Source organism: Leuciscus leuciscus (genome assembly GCF_965113295.1).
Source record: "Leuciscus leuciscus genome assembly, chromosome: 14".
NCBI lineage: Eukaryota > Metazoa > Chordata > Actinopteri > Cypriniformes > Leuciscidae > Leuciscus > Leuciscus leuciscus.
The window spans coordinates 31,587,215-31,604,322 of record NC_138738.1 but is presented as its reverse complement, the minus strand read 5'-3'; the positions used below and the strand labels follow the sequence as shown (position 1 = coordinate 31,604,322).

Sequence of the window (17,108 nt, the reverse complement as noted above, 5' to 3'; positions counted from 1 at the left end):
CTGTGCTATAGAGTTATTACCAGGTACGTCTCCGCCTAAGGGCAAGTTATATTCACTCTCTGTTCCGGAGAGAGAGGCCATGGAGAAATACATTTCTGATTCTCTAGCAACGGGGTTCATCCGTCCTTCCTCTTCTCCAGCGGGGGCTGGATTCTTTTTTGTGGGGAAGAAGGATGGGTCGCTGCGACCTTGTATTGACTACCGGGGGTTGAACAACATCACGGTAAAGAATACTTATCCTTTACCGTTGATGTCTTCAGCTTTCGAGAGGTTGCAGGGAGCATCTATCTTTACGAAATTGGATTTACGAAACGCTTATCATTTGGTCCGCATCAGGGAGGGGGATGAGTGGAAGACCGCTTTTAACACCCCCAGGGGGCACTTTGAATACTTGGTTATGCCTTTCGGCCTTTCCAACTCCCCAGCGGTCTTCCAGGCACTTGTCAATGACGTGTTACGAGACATGGTCGATCAGTTCATTTATGTCTACCTGGATGACATATTGATTTTTTCTTCGTCTCTCCAGGAACATGTGCAACACGTCCGACAAGTGCTTCAGAGGTTGCTAGAGAATGGGCTTTTTGTCAAGGCGGAGAAATGCGTTTTTCATGCACAGTCTGTTCCTTTCTTAGGTTACATCATCTCGGTTGAGGGAATGCGCATGGATCCTGAGAAGGTTAAGGCTGTGGTGGATTGGCCAAACCCAGATTCCCGTAAGGCCCTACTGAGGTTTCTGGGGTTCGCCAATTTTTACCGGCGTTTCATTCGCAACTTCAGCCAACTAGCCGCACCTCTGACCGCCTTGACCTCCCCCAGTACTACGTTCAGGTGGTCAGACGCAGCCTCGGCTGCGTTTGCCAAACTGAAGGGTTGCTTTGTTTCAGCCCCCATTCTGATAACCCCTGATCCATCACGTCTGTTCGTGGTGGAGGTCGATGCGTCAGAGGTGGGGGTAGGTGCAGTGTTATCCCAGCGTTCTCCTTCAGACGACAAGATGCATCCTTGCGCGTTTTTGTCACATCGTTTATCCCCTGCCGAACGTAATTATGACATTGGCAACAGGGAGTTGTTGGCAGTCAAGTTAGCATTGGAGGAGTGGCGCCACTGGTTAGAAGGGTCGGGGGTACCTTTTATCGTCTGGACCGATCACAAGAATTTGGAATACATTCGGACTGCTAAAAGATTGAACTCCAGGCAGGCTCGGTGGGCTCTTTTTTTCGGTCGTTTTGACTTTACTCTCTCGTACCGCCCGGGTTCTAAGAACATCAAACCCGATTCTTTATCGCGCATTTTTGACCGTTCCGAACGCCCGTCTACTCCCGAGTGCATTTTACCAGAGAATCTATTCATCTCTTCACTCACATGGGAGGTCGAATCGAAGGTCAAGAGGGCCTTAGAAGGGGTAACGCCTCCGACTCGTTGTCCACCGAACCGTTTATTTGTGCCTGAGGGTCTACGGTCCAGCGTTATTCAGTGGGGTCATTGCTCCAATGTGGCTTGCCATCCAGGAGTTAATCGTACTCAATTTTTAGTCAAGCAACGATTCTGGTGGCCTGGTATGGCTCGTGACGTTCACAGTTTTGTTTTGGCTTGTTCAGTCTGCGCCATGGGTAAGACTTCCAATCGGCCCCCGGATGGGTTACTTCAACCGCTGCCGGTGCCTTCGAGACCCTGGTCCCATATCGCTCTAGATTTTATCACCGCCCTCCCACCCTCCCAGGGTCACACGGTAGTTTTAACCGTGGTGGACCGGTTCTCGAAGGCGGCCCATTTCATTCCCTTGCCCAAATTACCCTCAGCCAAGGAGACAGCGTTGATTGTCGTTAACCACGTCTTTCGGCTTCATGGCCTGCCGACAGACGTGGTTTCTGACAGAGGACCCCAATTTGTGTCCAAATTTTGGAGAGAGTTTTGTAGACTTCTGGGGGCGACTGTCAGCCTGTCCTCCGGGTTCCATCCCCAGAGCAATGGTCAGACCGAACGAGCCAACCAAGATTTGGAAAGAACGTTGCGATGTTTAGTGTCCAAGAATCCTTCCTCTTGGAGTCAGCAACTGTCTATGGTGGAGTACGCCCACAACACGTTGCCAGTGTCATCCACGGGCCTATCACCGTTTGAGTGTAGTGTAGGGTACCAGCCACCTATTTTTCCTAGTCTGGAATCCGAAGTCGCGGTCCCCTCCGCCCACGCCTTTGTCCAGAGGTGTCACCACACTTGGACTAGAGCCCGTGAGACTCTACTCCAAGTGGGGGCACGCACCAAGGCCAAAGCCGATCGCCACCGGCGTAGGCCTCCCGTATATGTCGTCGGTTCCAAAGTGTGGCTTTCTACTAAGGACATTCCGCTCCGCTCCGTTTCCAATAAACTTGCACCCAAATTCATTGGCCCGTTCTCTGTCACTAAGATCATTAGTCCGGTGACAGTCCGCCTCAATCTTCCTCCAGTGTACAGGAGGATTCATCCCGTCTTTCATGTGTCTAAAATTAAGCCCGTTTTTTTTGCACGCATTAATCCGCCAGCCCCGGTTCCCCCCCCGCCGCGACTCGTAGATGGGGAGACTACTTATTCGGTTAATCGTGTTCTGGACTCGAGGCGAAGGGGACGCGGATTTCAGTACTTGGTGGACTGGGAAGGTTACGGTCCGGAGGAGAGAAGTTGGGTACCTGCTAGAGACATTCTGGATCACTCCCTTATCGATGATTACAATCGACAGGTAAGGGAGCCTGGGAACGCCAGGAGGCGTTCCTAGGGAGGGGGGTACTGTCACGGTTCATAAATCCATTGTCTTCTTCTTGTCTCGTGTTCTGTTGTCATGTGTGTGTTGTGCATTGATTGTGTGGGCGGGTCGTCTGATCAGCGATCATCAACAATTAAGCTCATCACTCCCGTCACCAGCTGCAGCTCATCTCATCACCCCATAAATACTCACCACTTTCTCATTTCCCCTGTCAGATCGTTGTATGTGGTTTCCCGGTTGTGTTCCCAGTCTTCGTGTCGAGTTTGTGCCTGCCCTGTTCCTGTTCCTGTTTGTGTTCCCTTGGATTTGGATTACTCGTCACCTGGGATTCTCACCGCACCACTTCACCGTCTGCACTGGAACATCTGACCATCGGGGTCCCTGCGTTACCATCCTGTGTCTCAGCTGTTATTTGTTCCTTGTTCTGTCACTTCAATAAATGAGTATACTTGCAATTGCTTCCTCATCTTTTACCGTTACAACAATATGAAAAACCATAAATGTAGTTGCTGTGACTTAACGGTGTCTGACTAGTTGACACTTGGTGTGATGACATCATCTTTTCGCAAAATATACGGATTGGCCGTACACACGAAAACGCAAGGGCGGCGTTTTCAGATTTATCCACCTTGGGACCCGGTTTAAAAAAATAGCGGTTTCAGTCTCCGAAAACGCCGGATCCGTGTGGACGAAACACCAATACGATAAAAAATGTATACGTATACAGTGAAACGCGTCTCCGTGTGGACAGGGCCTAAGTTCAGGTATTGGTTCAAGGTCAACCATCTGATGTGGATACTGCCCTGATCCGGCTGACTACATCATGCGTTGTGGCCGTGTCTGGGCACAGGTCCACCATCTGATGTGGATACGGCCTGGATTCGGCTGACTACAGTAAACCTCGGGATAAACAGAGAGACTAATATTAACATAGATGCCTTTCTTGTTGTGATGTATCGAGCACATCGGGTGTAATAGGAAGTGTCCCCGGTTCCGACAGAGAGACTAATATTAACATAGATGCCTTTCTTGTTGTGATGTATCGAGCACATCGGGTGTAATAGGAAGTGTCCCCGGTTCCGGCTGACCTAGTTTATGCAGTCTAACAATCCTTTAACTGATTTGAGTCATAGAAATTGATAATGTTCTATGTGTATGCCAGGTTAAAGAGATGTGTTTTTTCCCACAACTTATGGAAGCTAGATTGAGCCAGAAAGTGAAGAAATTTGAGTTTGGTATAGTTTTGTCATGTTTCGCTGTTCCATGTCCTCGTGTTGGAAGGTATAGGCCGTTTATTCATTATGGACCTCCTTGAGGGGTCCCCCTGGAACTTCAGGGACCTCAGTGTATGCCAATATTACTTAGGTAAGGTGGGAAGACCCTGAACAGACAGCATCATTTTCTTCCTAGAGGGCTGACTGACATGTTGTGCTTTATTTCCTATTGCCCTTGTAGGTGTTGATGAAGAGCCCCTCATTGTTCTTTCTTTTCTCCCTTGAGCTGGGAGTGAAATTGTGAGTTGATGAATTGGCTCTATGGTCAGTGCATGCTGCCGTGATCTAGACCTGACTCAGCAGGGCACGGCTTTAGAAAAATGAAGAGAAACTAAAAAAACTGTAGGTGAGAAAGAGAGAGAGACAGAATAAAAGATTAAGGGCATAGAGGCTAAAGGAGACCAAGAGAGACAGCGAGTAAGAGAGATGGCCCTTAGAGTATAAGAACTGCGATGCCAACAAAAAACAATAATATAATGAAGCTGACAAGCCGTCTAATCCTGTGCCAAAGAGGAGACAGCTCTCTCACTGTTTATTTGACACCTTTATAACACAGGCTCTTCAGCATTCACCACCACGCAGGTACACACACACACACACACACACACACACACACACACACACACACACACACACACACACACACACACACACACACACACATTAATCAGCTGAACTCTCGTACCGCACACCAATTAATGCTCGACAGAGAGAGGACGAATGCTCAGGCATTCCCTGCTGCAGCAATGTCATATGAAAAACTCAACTGCTTACAGCTTTGGGTGGCACAAATGTCTTTACCTATGAAACTTGATTTTAACAGTTTCTGAAGAAAATGCCTGTGCTTGCCTATGCAAAACTTACTAGCACAATGAAAGAGTTGGACTGACAGTTTTCCCATTATCAGGGTTGGGAACCATTAGGAATTAAACAATTCCAGTTCTGATTTCAATTGCGCTTTACAATTAAAATTTTCTTACTGGTTCCATTAGCAATTTTGGTAGTACTATTAAATATGTGGGGGAAAAAAGCAATTAATTTCAATATTTATACTTACTGCCCTCAGTAGACTGCTGCCAAATTAAGAGATAATTTCAGATATACCAATTTAGAAATAAATGTAATGTATACAAAGATGAGGTAGCCTAAATACAATCAAATTATTGTCCCTAACTATATATATATATATATATATATATATACATACATATACATATACATATATATATATATATATATATATATATATATATATATTAAATAAAAATACCTTAGGGCCCTCTACATCAAAATATATAACCGGGGACCCCATACAGTAGGTGCATAGGTCGGATCACTCTGACTATTGGACTAACCAGGCAAAAAATATAATAAAGTACATCTCTGTTCAACAAGCTGCAAGGGGCTTTTATATGGGTCTCTTCAGCAATAATAATAGCAATGCTTGTCTAGACAAACACTACAAATTAAAAAAAGCTAATACTATGTTATTTACATATCAAAGAGATTATGACAGTCTCATTGTCATGACAATCATTTGAATAATCATGTGACACCAGTGTTTTTCCTGCATAGATAATTATGAGGCGGATGTCAACAAAACTTAGGCAGGCAGGCAGTCACGTCAAAGTCAAAGTCAAGTTTATTTCTAGAGCACATTTAAAACAATTGAAGTTGACCAAATTGCTATACATCCAAAATCATAAACAACAACAACAACAAAAACAAGACAAAAACAAGACAAAAACACACAGCTCTCAAACTGAAGTAAAAGCCTCACAGACAATGGTAAATTATTCCATAGTTTAGGGGCCGCACTTGAAAAGGCCCGATCTCCCCTATGTTTCAGCCTTACTCAAGGGACAGCCAAGAGCATGCAATCTGCCGACCTAAGCGACCTCGATGGGACATGTTGTTGTATAAGGTCAGAAAGGTAGGTCGGAGCTAGACCATTTAAGGATTTATAAGCAAACACAAAAGAATTGAAATCAATCCTAAAACGTACTGGAACCCAGTGAAGGGAGGCCAGAATAGGAGAAATGTGATCACGCTTACGTATCCCTTTTAATAGTCTAGCTGCAGCATTCTGCACTAACTACAGGTGTGAGAGAGATGCATGGCTGACACCAGCATAGAGGCATTACAATAGTCCAATCGAGAGGAGATGAAAACATGTATAACTCTTTCAAAGTCTTTAAATGACAAAAAAGGTTTCACTTTAGATAAGAGCCTTAACTGATAAAAACTGGCTTTAACCACATACTTTATCTGTTTTTCAAGTTTAAAATCACTGTCCATTACTCCTAGAAGTTTTAAATGAGGATTTAACGTACGGAAGTAAGGAACCCAATTCTTTCAGTTTTACTCTTGTTAAAATATAAAAAAATTCATGGCCATCCAAGCTTTAATGTCTGTGAGGCAGTCCAACAATAATTTTAAAGAGCTGGTATCCTTTTGTTTCAATGGAAGATAAAGTTGTGTCGTCTGCATAACAATGAAACGAAATGCCATGCTTTCTTAGGTTAGACCCTAAAGGCAGGATGTACAGGGAAAACAGCATTGGGCCAAGAATAGACCCCTGGGGGAAAAGGTGCCAATGGGGACACAAAGTCTCCAAGGCAAACAGAAAACTTCCTATCAGACAGATATGACCTAAACCCCTCTAGAGCAATACCTTTGATACCAACACAGTGGTCCAACCTAGAAATCAGAATATTATGATCAATGGTATCAAATGCAGCTGTAAGGTCTAACAGCATTAGAACAGCAGAATCTCCAGAGTCTGTGACCAATAAGAGGTTGTTAAAACTTTTAAAAGTGTAGTTTCTGTACTATGAAGGGCTTTAAATCCAGACTGAAACACCTCCAAAATTCCATGTAAATCCAAAAAAGATTGCTACTGTAATACATACAGCTTTCTGTATAATAATTTCGAAAGAAATGGAAGTTTAGAAATAGGTCGGTAATTGGAGAAAACTAATGTCTTAAGATTGGTTTTATTTTATTTTATATTTTATTTATTTTATTAGTGGTTGTACCACTGCATGTTTGAAGCCCAGTGGTACAACACCTGTGGTCAGACTGCTATTTATAATTCCTAGAATTTTAGGCCCAATAGTTTCAAAAACTTGTTTTAAAAAACGTGGAGGGACAACATATGTAGGACAGGCGGATGATTTAATTTGATCAATGATATCTTTCAGAAAAAATAAAGACACAGGCTCAAACTGGTTAAAGACAGCAGTAGTATCTACAGCAGTGATACTACAGCAGACGAGTCATATCGTTCAACCATGGTTCACTTTTTGGCTTAGAACGCATAACTTTAAAAGGTGCAACAATGTCTAACACACTTTGGCAGGTAGAATCAAACAGTGAGGATAACTCCTCGGTATTAAAACAGGAGGGGGGCATAAAATTAGTTTCATCTAAACTTTGGAAAACAGTAGAAAACGTCTCGGTTACTAATGTAACCCTTGTTCCCTGAAGGAGGGAACGGGAGACGTAACAACGTAATTGGGATCACTTCAGGGAGCCCTATAAACTTCGAATGTCTACAGAACGAGCCAATGACCGTTGTCGTGCGTGAATTGCGTCACGCGCCCCGCCCCGCAGTGCGGGTATATGCAGGAAGTGGGCGCACACACACATTGTTTTTCACTGAGGAGCCGAGATCGTGACGGCCGTACAGCGATGGTCAGCAATGGTGGCGACGGGATGTTACGTCTCCCGTTCCCTCCTTCAGGGAACGAGGGTTAGATTAGTAACCAAGACGTAACGTTGACGTGACAACGTAATTGGGATCCCATGGAAAACGCCACGGTTGCTGCCACATCCAGCGCAGCACATGCCACTGGCTGGGGCCTAAGGCCTGTGTAGAGGAGTTCAACTGCTGTTCCGTTATATTTCCAGGGGAGAGGGACGCTGCGGAAGCCACATCCTGCCCGAAGGGAGGTAGCATGTGGAGAATACACATTATGGACTGGCCGATTAGGGGATGTGCAACATATGGAATGTCACTGGGGTGGCTCCAGCCTAAGAAGGGGAGGCAACACCAGACAGGGACGGCAGAGCGGACTCTGCCAAGGGAAAGACACAGGCTCACCACAGGGAGCTGATCGTGGAAGAATACGCATATGGGATCGCCGCAGGGATCACCACATATGGAACCCAGCCTAGCATAAGTTACACAAGCATACAAGCACTAGGCCTGACGTTGCAGAGCGTCCGACGCCGAAGGGGTGCGGAGGAACTCACAGGGTTCGCCTGATTGGGTAACTCGACTGGAGCAAAAAAAGCGCACGTATCCGCTCCATGTGGAGGGGAGTGGCGCAGTAAGCCGACACTAAAGCGGGAACTTCGGTGTTACTGGCTGATTGAAGGGAGCATACAGGAAGAAACCAGCTCAACACGTAGGCTATAAAACCTAGTGAACGTATTAGGTGTCGCCCAGCCCGCAGCTCTACAGATGTCTGTCAGCGAGGTGCCGTGTGCCAGCGCCCAGGAAGAAGCAACACTCCTAGTGGATTGGGCTCTCAACCCGAATGGGCAGGGCACGCTTTGGGCTTCGTAAGCCAAGGCGATTGCATCCACTATCCAGTGGGCCATCCTCTGCTTGGAGACAGCCTTTCCCTTCTGCTGGCCTCCGTAACAGACGAAGAGCTGATCTGAGTTCCTGAGGCTTTGCGTTCTATCCACGTACAGATGTAGAGCGGGAACGGGACAGAGAAAAGCCAGGGCTGGGTCTGCCTCCTCGAAGGCAGCGCTTGCAGGTTCACTACCTGGTCCTGGAAGGAAGTGGTAGGAACCTTGGGTACGTATCCGGGCCGGGGTCTCAGGATCACGTGAGAGTTAGTTGGGCCGAATTCTAGGCACGATTCGTCGACGAAAATGCATGCAGGTCCCCTACCCTCTTGATGGAGGTCAAAGCAACCAGGAGTACTGTCTTACAGGACAGAATTTTTAACTCAGCTGATTGTAAAGGCTTGAAGGGTGGTCTCTGAAGTGCCGAAAGGACCAGAGACAAATCCCAAGAGGGTGTAGAGAGCGGGCAGATTTAGTCTCCTCGCCACCCTCAGGAACCTGTCGATCAGGTCGTACTTTCCCAGCGACTTACCTTCAACTGCATCGTGATGTGCGGCGATAGCGGCAACATACACTTTAAGGGTGGAGGGAGACAGCCTTCGCTCCAACCCATCTTGCAGGAAGGAAAGCACGACTCTGATCGAGCAAGTTCTGGGGATTTCCTTGTGAGAAGAACACCATTCAACGAACAGGTTCCACTTCAACGCATAGAGGCGCCTCGTAGAGGGGGTTCTAGAGGAAGTGATGGTGTCAACTACCGCTTGGGGTAGGTCACCTAGAACCTCCGCGTCCCGTCCAGGGACCAGACATGGAGTTTCCAGAGGTCTGGTAGACGGGTGCCATAGGGTGCCCCATCTCTGAGAGAGCAGGTCATCCCTCAGAGGAATGGGCCAGGGAGGGGCTGTCGCGAGTAGCGGTGTTTTTAAGCGGTCCAGCGCAAGATGTACTGCTAACAACTCGAGGCAGTTGATGTGCCAATGCAGTTGAGGCCCCGTCCACAGACCTAAACACAGAGCATGCCCGTTGTACGTGGCCCCCCAGCCGGTGACAGAGGCATCCGTGGTGACCACAGAATGCCTGGACACCTGTTCTAGGGGAACACCTGCCCGCAGGAACGAAGGGTCCAACCACAAGCTGAGAGTTTGGCGACAGTGCGGGGTCACTTGGACCTGGCATGAGCCGCTCTGCCACGCCCATCTCGGGACTCCATCGTGAAGCCAGTGTTGGAGCAGCCTTATATGAAGCAATCCGAGCGGCATTACCGCGGCTGCAGATGCCATATGCCCCAAGATCCTCTTAAAAAGTTTCAATGGTGCCGTTGTTCTGCGTCTGAGCGAGCTCACGCAGTTCAACACTGACTGGACATGGGCCTCTGTGAGGCGCGCTGACATGTTGATCGAGTCCAACTCCATACTGAGAAAAGAGATCCTCTGCCCGGGGGCGAGTTTGCTCTTTTCCCAGTTGACCCGAAGCCCCAGGTGGCTGAGGTGACTGAGCACCATGTCCCTGTGTTCACACAACTGCTCTCTCAATTGGGCCAGAATAAGCCAGAATAAGCCAGTCGTCGAGGTAGTTGAGGATACGAACACCACGCTCGCACATGGGAGCAATGGCCGCCTCCGCAACTTTCGTGAAGACAAGGGGCGACAGGGCCAGCCCGAAGGGTAAGACTTTGTACTGATATGCCCGTCCCTCGGATGCAAAGCGAAGAAACGGTTTGTGTCGAGGGAGATTGCGATATTCAGGTCGATCGCTGCAAACCAATCTTGGGGACGGATGCACTTGAAAATGCGTTTCTGCGTAAGCATCTTGAACGGCAGCCTGTGAAGGGACCAATTCAGGACACGCAGGCCCAAGATTGGTCGTAACCCACCGCCTTTCTTGGGTACAATGAAGTACGGGCTGTAGAAGCTGGTCTTCATATCGGCTGGAGGGATCGGCTCGATTGCGTCTTTCGCCAGTAGAACTGCAATCTCTGCCCTGAGCACAGGGGCATTGTCCGCCAGAACACGGGTGAACAGGCTGGGGGACACCGGGTGAACTGAATCGCAAAGCAGAGTCTGATAGTACGAAGAGCCAGCGAGACCGGCTGGGAAGCGCTAGCACTGAAGTAACAACCTCTCGGCTCCGAAGTGAAAGACAATGTGTGTGTGCGCCCGCTTCCTGTTTATACCCGCGCTGCGGGGCAGGGCGCGTAATGCGATTCACGCATGCCAACGGTCATTGGCTCGTTCTGTAGACACTCGAAGTTGATAGGGCTCCCTGAAGTGATCCCAATTACGTTGTCACGTTGACGTTATGTCAAACGTGAGCGACTGATAGGGAACTGAGCAGCAGTGGAAGAGTTAAACATGCAAAATCGCCGAGCTGGTCCACTCGGTTTAGAATAATAGGGGAGAGAGATCTCAAATAATACAGGCATGTGATCTGAAATAACATTGTAAACCACATGACAACTATTAAAATCCTGTCATAGTTTGACATAATTCCAGACAAAAAGTCAGAAAAGTCATTGATGAAATCCTTATTATATTTAGGTGGTTGGTATATTACAGCACACAACACCGTCTGGAACAGTTTCTGTTAGGACATGCACAGATAGAACCCAAGTGGTGCTCAAGCACCTGCACTTTTGGCCTCTGACAGATAAGTGCCATTTTTTGACTTTTGTTATTGTTAGTTTTTAATGTAAATTAGGTTGGGTGTTAGGTGTGCCAGCTGCTCACACTGACCTCAGTTGAGGATCCATCAAACTAGCGGTCAGTCTCTGGGACTGATCCAGTGATCAAGGAGATCCAAGGCAAACCACGGCCATTGAAGCCTGGTACGTATAGAAGGTTAAATGTTTCCCTAAATTAATGTTGTATCCCATTAGGGAAATGTTTTCAGCTTTGTAGATTCATGGTGTTCATTATTTTCATGGTGACTTTAACTTGATAAGTGTGTTTTTCTTCACTCATCCGATTATTAGAACACCTAACACCTTCACCACATTTTGAGAAAAGAAAAACTCTGGACACCACAACCTTTTACGGCAAAACATAGCAACATAATTATTCACAGAATTTAGAGTACAGAGTCTCTTCTTAAAAAGTCCTGCGACCTCCAAAATTCATAACATTGATCTACTAGGTCATTTAAATATTTTTAAATATTAAAGCAAGTATAAGTGAAATCACAATGGTCCAATTAACAGGTTCATGTAGTTCATTGGTCTTTGAACTAAAAAATAATAATCTTGGTGCAAAGGAGACAGGTCCATTTTTAGCTTTACCCTTTGCTTTTCCCTGTACCTCACTGAGCTATGAAAAGGTTACTGCACCGCAGGACATCTCTGTCCAAAGCTTAGGTCTAAAGGTCATTTTGTAATGCTCCCACCGATTAACTGTCAGTTTAAACACAAATAATCATAAAGGGTAAGCATTCAAAACAACTGGTGAAAAGCAAGTGCATGGATGAAGTCACTTAATGTGCATTCATTTAGATGTTAAAATACAACCGGTTACCAAAGTTATTATTATGCCAGGCATGCCTTATTTATCTTGTGAACATGATTTCAGTTTCAACCTTTTGCAAAAGAATAGCAAAACTTCACCTAAATAAAGGTCATCCCTGGTGGCAAAACGTCTAGGTTATGACTGTAACCTCTGTTCCTTGAGAACAGGGAACGAGACACTGCGTCGATGACGCTATTGGGGAACGCCCTCCACATGAACCAGTGTCTGAAAAACTATCCAATCATGGCAATCGAATTTGACCGGCAAAAGCCTATGACGTCACTACTACTGCGACCCGGAAGTATAAAAGGGGCGCCTAGAGAACATGTCATCCACTTTCGTCTGAAGGGACTGTTCAGCAGGCATCCCAGAGGCATGGCTAATGATGCAGTGTCGCAGTTCTCAGGGAACAGAGGTTACAGTCGTAACCTAGACGTTCCCTTTTGAAAGGGAACTCGCACTGCGTCAATGATGCTATTGGGGAATGAAGTACAATCTCACCATGTTGAGGGGAGTGGATGCCAATTATGGCTCTTGACAAAACGTTAGAACTGGCAGTTTCAACCTGAAATGCAAAGAAAACACTCCCTCTTCGGGTCACATACAGGCTGTCAGTGACATTATTCCCTACGGTCACTGCCCAAGCTATAAGCCTCAAAGAGGCCTCCAAAAAAGGAAAAGCCTACCATGGCTGCTAAAGGGCTTGAAACCAACAGCTTCCATGGAAGGGGTTCCTTTAAGGGAATATGGCCTGGGGGTCCGAAAGGAGTCCCTTCCAGTCACTTTCTGAGGGGGAAATAAAGTCAACCCCCATATGCCACCAGGGAGGCTGACCTGATCAAATCTACTGACCTAGTCTTGCCAACAACCTGTCTGTTTTCATAAACAGAGTCTCTCACAAAACCAATAGTGAAACTGGATCATAGAGACAGGCATCCTGGAAAGTAGAACTCAGCATAGAACTTTATAAACCTTCCAAACAAGGGGAGTAACTCTACTCAATCCTGGATCTACACAGTGCTTTGAAACAACATGGAGGCTGGGCACTCTAACAAGGGACCCTAGAAAAGGGGAGCGCCTCCAGCTAGATCAAGCAGATGACCAGGCTCTGGGCTAGAATCAGGGAGGCTCAAAAGCAGCCTAAAACGTGATGATCTTATTTATTGATAAAATCCACAACATGGTGGAGCCACCTTCAAGGAGGCCTGTGAAGGCCTGCTACTTGATAGCGATACTTATTAGCCTCAGATATCATTAGGGTTGTGTACAGAAATCCGTTACTAATATGGAACCGGTACCTAATGGCTCGTTGCCACTGAGCGGTATGGTACGGTACAGTAAAGTACGGTACGGTTTGGGTCGGTAAACCATGAATCGGCTAGCGTCTCTACTGCCAACAGTACCCTACTTGATAGGCGTGGTGTAGCCTATGCCGGAAAGAAGCGATCAACGTCATTTTCGCGCGAAGAAGAAAGCGACATAAACAACAATGGATGACACACAGCAGATCTTGTTCTTGCTTCTCAGCATGTTTGTTACAAGAAATCAAGCACCGACATTAGGCGTTTCTCAATACCAAGTGCGCAAAGGCTCAGGATGACTCCCGAGGACGCGCGTCCGGTAATTCTGCAAATGGAACAGCACGTTCTTGAAAGCGCCACTCAGCTCGCTCTGCTACTCCGGTTATCTCTGTATGTATATTTTAGGCAACAATAAAACGAAATATGTTATAAAACACAACCCTTCCTCTTTTCGTTTAAATTTTAAAAATATTAAACGTATTAATATGGTTCAGGCAATATGTGCATTTGTACTCTGATCATCTTCACTGTAATAAAAAAATAAAAATACAAAACTCAACCCTGTCTCTTTTTGTTAAATTTCAGTTTTATCAGTAATAGCCATTATAAAATTATAAGTAAAAAGTACAAGATATACAATAAGAAATAAAGCAAACAATTCAGTCAAACATACAAAGTCAGCGCTCTAGTCTAACGTTACAACGGTAAAGTTAAATAGCCTAAATATAAAAGTTATGAAATTTCACTTAGCCCTCAGCCAAAACGATTGGCCAGGGAAAATATTATAGATTCACGAGACCAAAGATCGCCCGTTAGGTCTACACAAGACGAATTATATCTCATGTTTAACCACTACAGAGACGTCAGAGTCAGCGGCAAACGTCAGAAGGATCAGCCGAGGAAAGGCTGTTCCAGGCGGGGTAAATGAGCGCCGAGCGCCCGGTGATCGCCTGGAATGGATCTCACAACCTGGACCAAATTTTCATAAATCTTTAAAAATAAACCACAGATTTGAGCTTTAAACAACTACATTCTCACCTGAAAAACTCTTAAAACTACATTTCGTGACACAATAACGGTAGTATTATGTTTCAACTGTATATTAAAAAAATGGCGCTTCTTATGTTGTCATTCCCCTTGTAGCACGCGCAAGTGACGATACTCTGTCAACCAATCAACATTCTGCAGTGAGTCTAGCTCCATCCTTTACCACTTTTAACCCTTTGTACGATCGTTCACACCAGTGATAAGAACGTTCAGATCGTGCGATCATCAACTTCTAAATTCAAATCTGTGTTCGCGCATTGGCTGGCGCTGCAGAGACAGACGCGCTCAGCGCTGTTATATAGCCTATCACAACTATTCTGCGTTTCCAACCACATAAGGTTTATTTTAGGTTTCAGACATTCAAATACACATAATTATTAGCAAAACAACATTTATAGTTTGGCTATGGAACACACTGGTGGCTATGGAAGCGGCAATAACAATCCTTTCATTTATAAATTGATGACATGTTTAGATACACATTGTGTAGGTAACTATAAAATTTACTCTATTCTTCTCACACTTCACCAGCCACTTTAAAGTATTTCGGGAGAAGTGGATGAATTGACGTGTTGACAGATACAATTCTCTGAAATACAGTGCATACTAACATGGCGTCCATTGTGCGTTATAGATCAACTAACATGAATGATCATTATAAAGGTTTCTTAAATGACAAACCACATTCACTTATGTATTTAAAGAATACAAATATCAGCCAAAGACTGACTGACATGTAACGCAACCAATCATAGTTTGTTTTGTTCCGCGTCATGTTTAGTGTGAAAATGTGAAGTCGACGTCCCTACAATAACAGACTGGCGTATACATCTAATAAATTAATCATTCAAGAACGTTGAATGATTAACGTTGCTTCCAACTCTCTCTCCCAGAGAGACAGGTCTGACAACACCCAGAATATACCCGCATGGGAGGCTTAGGAATAGCCTGCTGCCTATGCTGCTATTTATTCTACCCTTAACATCCACTAGCATTATCGCCTAATGCACAGGCGGGCCTAGCCTACACGACTCTAGAAAGAAAAGGCTAGTACCAGTGAAAAACTAGACCTTACAGAGATAAGCTGTAGATGATCTAAACTCTAAAGAGCCTACGCTCAGATACTGAGGGACTCTGGATGAAAAAGCTTCTAGCAAATCGTCTCCAACAAATTTCAAACTCCTCTGCGACCTACTCCTTGTAGGAGGAGGAGCGCAAGAGGCGACGCTGAACCTCTGGCCCCGTCTCTGATCCTCGAACCGGGATGGGCCAGGCCCCTCTGGCTGTCTGGGCGTGAATTCGGACCGCAGCAGAATGCATGATTTGAATGGAGCCGAGCGCGCCTTCGCCTCTCTGAAGTATGCTTAGTATGCCTGTAACACAGACATCGTGTGTAAGGCAGCCCCAGCCTGATCTGCTGCCGCGTATGCCCTGCCATTCAATCAAGATGTCATCTTGAGTGGCTTGGAAGGCAGGACCGGAGCTTTTAGTGCTGATGCCTCTCCAGCTGCGAGATAGTTTGCGAACATCTTGTCAATTGGGGGCAGACGAAAAGAGGATGACCTCTAGGTGGCCCTTTTATACTTCCGGGTCGCACTAGTAGTGACGTCATAGGCTGTTGCTGGTCAAATTCGATTGCTGGGATTGGATAGTTTTTCAGACACCGGTTCACGTGGAGGGCGTTCCCCAATAGCATCATCGACGCAGTGCGAGAAACACTGGGTTCCATCGAGGTAGTTTCCACTGGTCATCCTGATTTTGATAGTTTTAGAGGGGTTTTGGTCCATCAGGGAGATTTAAACCAGCTAAAAGCACTTAACCAACCAAGAGCACATAACCTCATGCTTGTTTTTAAGTTGTTACAATTATAAAAATTATTTATAAAATTTATAAAAATAACTTGCAGAATATTTTCAATATTTAAAGCAAGTATTTTTTCATTTGTAAAGTAACGCCTTAAAAATCAGCACTTCCTGATTCAATTCTCACTCGGAAACTACTGATTTAGTTACATTTTGATTTAATTACCTGATTTGAATATTTCAGTTACAATGTCACAAATGTTTCAATAGTTACATAATCGCCTAATGATGCACTAGCACATTCCAGGTTCATTTATACATTGGGTTTTAGAACTGCAATTTAAAATTTTGGTGGGAAAATAATAAGGTCTGTATTTAATAATATTAAAGAGACTTTAACGTTTTATTCTACAATATGAGTTCCAACTGAGCTGCAGGGGGAAAAAGTACGTAAACATGGATAAATTCTTTAACAGTTTAAGAACTTTTATGTACTAAGGAGGCATGAATCATTCAAACTCATACAGTATGTGTTTATGCCTAAAATAAATTATATTCCTTTTGAATCGTTTGTCATTAATAGGGCAAATGGAGCAGAACAGTTTACACACAGCAAACTGTCTCTCGGTGATTGTAAAGGTCAATGAATGTGAAGTCTCACGTAATTTCTAGTTCGTTAAGCAGCATTATCACCTTCTGAGAAAGAGAGTCGTGAGTGAGAGTGCCTGTTTAGACTTAACGATAATTTCAGGGAACGAGCAAATCCCAATAGAGAGCTATGAAATATTCAAAGCAACCTACTAGTGCAGTGTCTGTGACTGGAGATAAACTCGCCAAACGTGGGCTGTGACCATGCCAGCAAGTCC

The 17,108-nt window shown here is 45.3% G+C and overlaps 1 protein-coding gene and 1 long non-coding RNA gene across 3 annotated transcripts in view; one reads left to right on the top strand and one right to left on the bottom strand.

The window, feature by feature from the left end:
- The window catches only part of gulp1b (GULP PTB domain containing engulfment adaptor 1b), a 93,644-nt gene that overhangs the window by 18,532 nt on the left and 58,004 nt on the right, over positions 1-17,108 (bottom strand). The window lies entirely within an intron of this gene.
- LOC309473862 lies at positions 11,055-16,295 on the top strand. The gene is made up of 2 exons (XR_014197122.1): positions 11,055-12,724; positions 12,917-16,295. It is a non-coding gene; the product is annotated as an uncharacterized lncRNA (long non-coding RNA).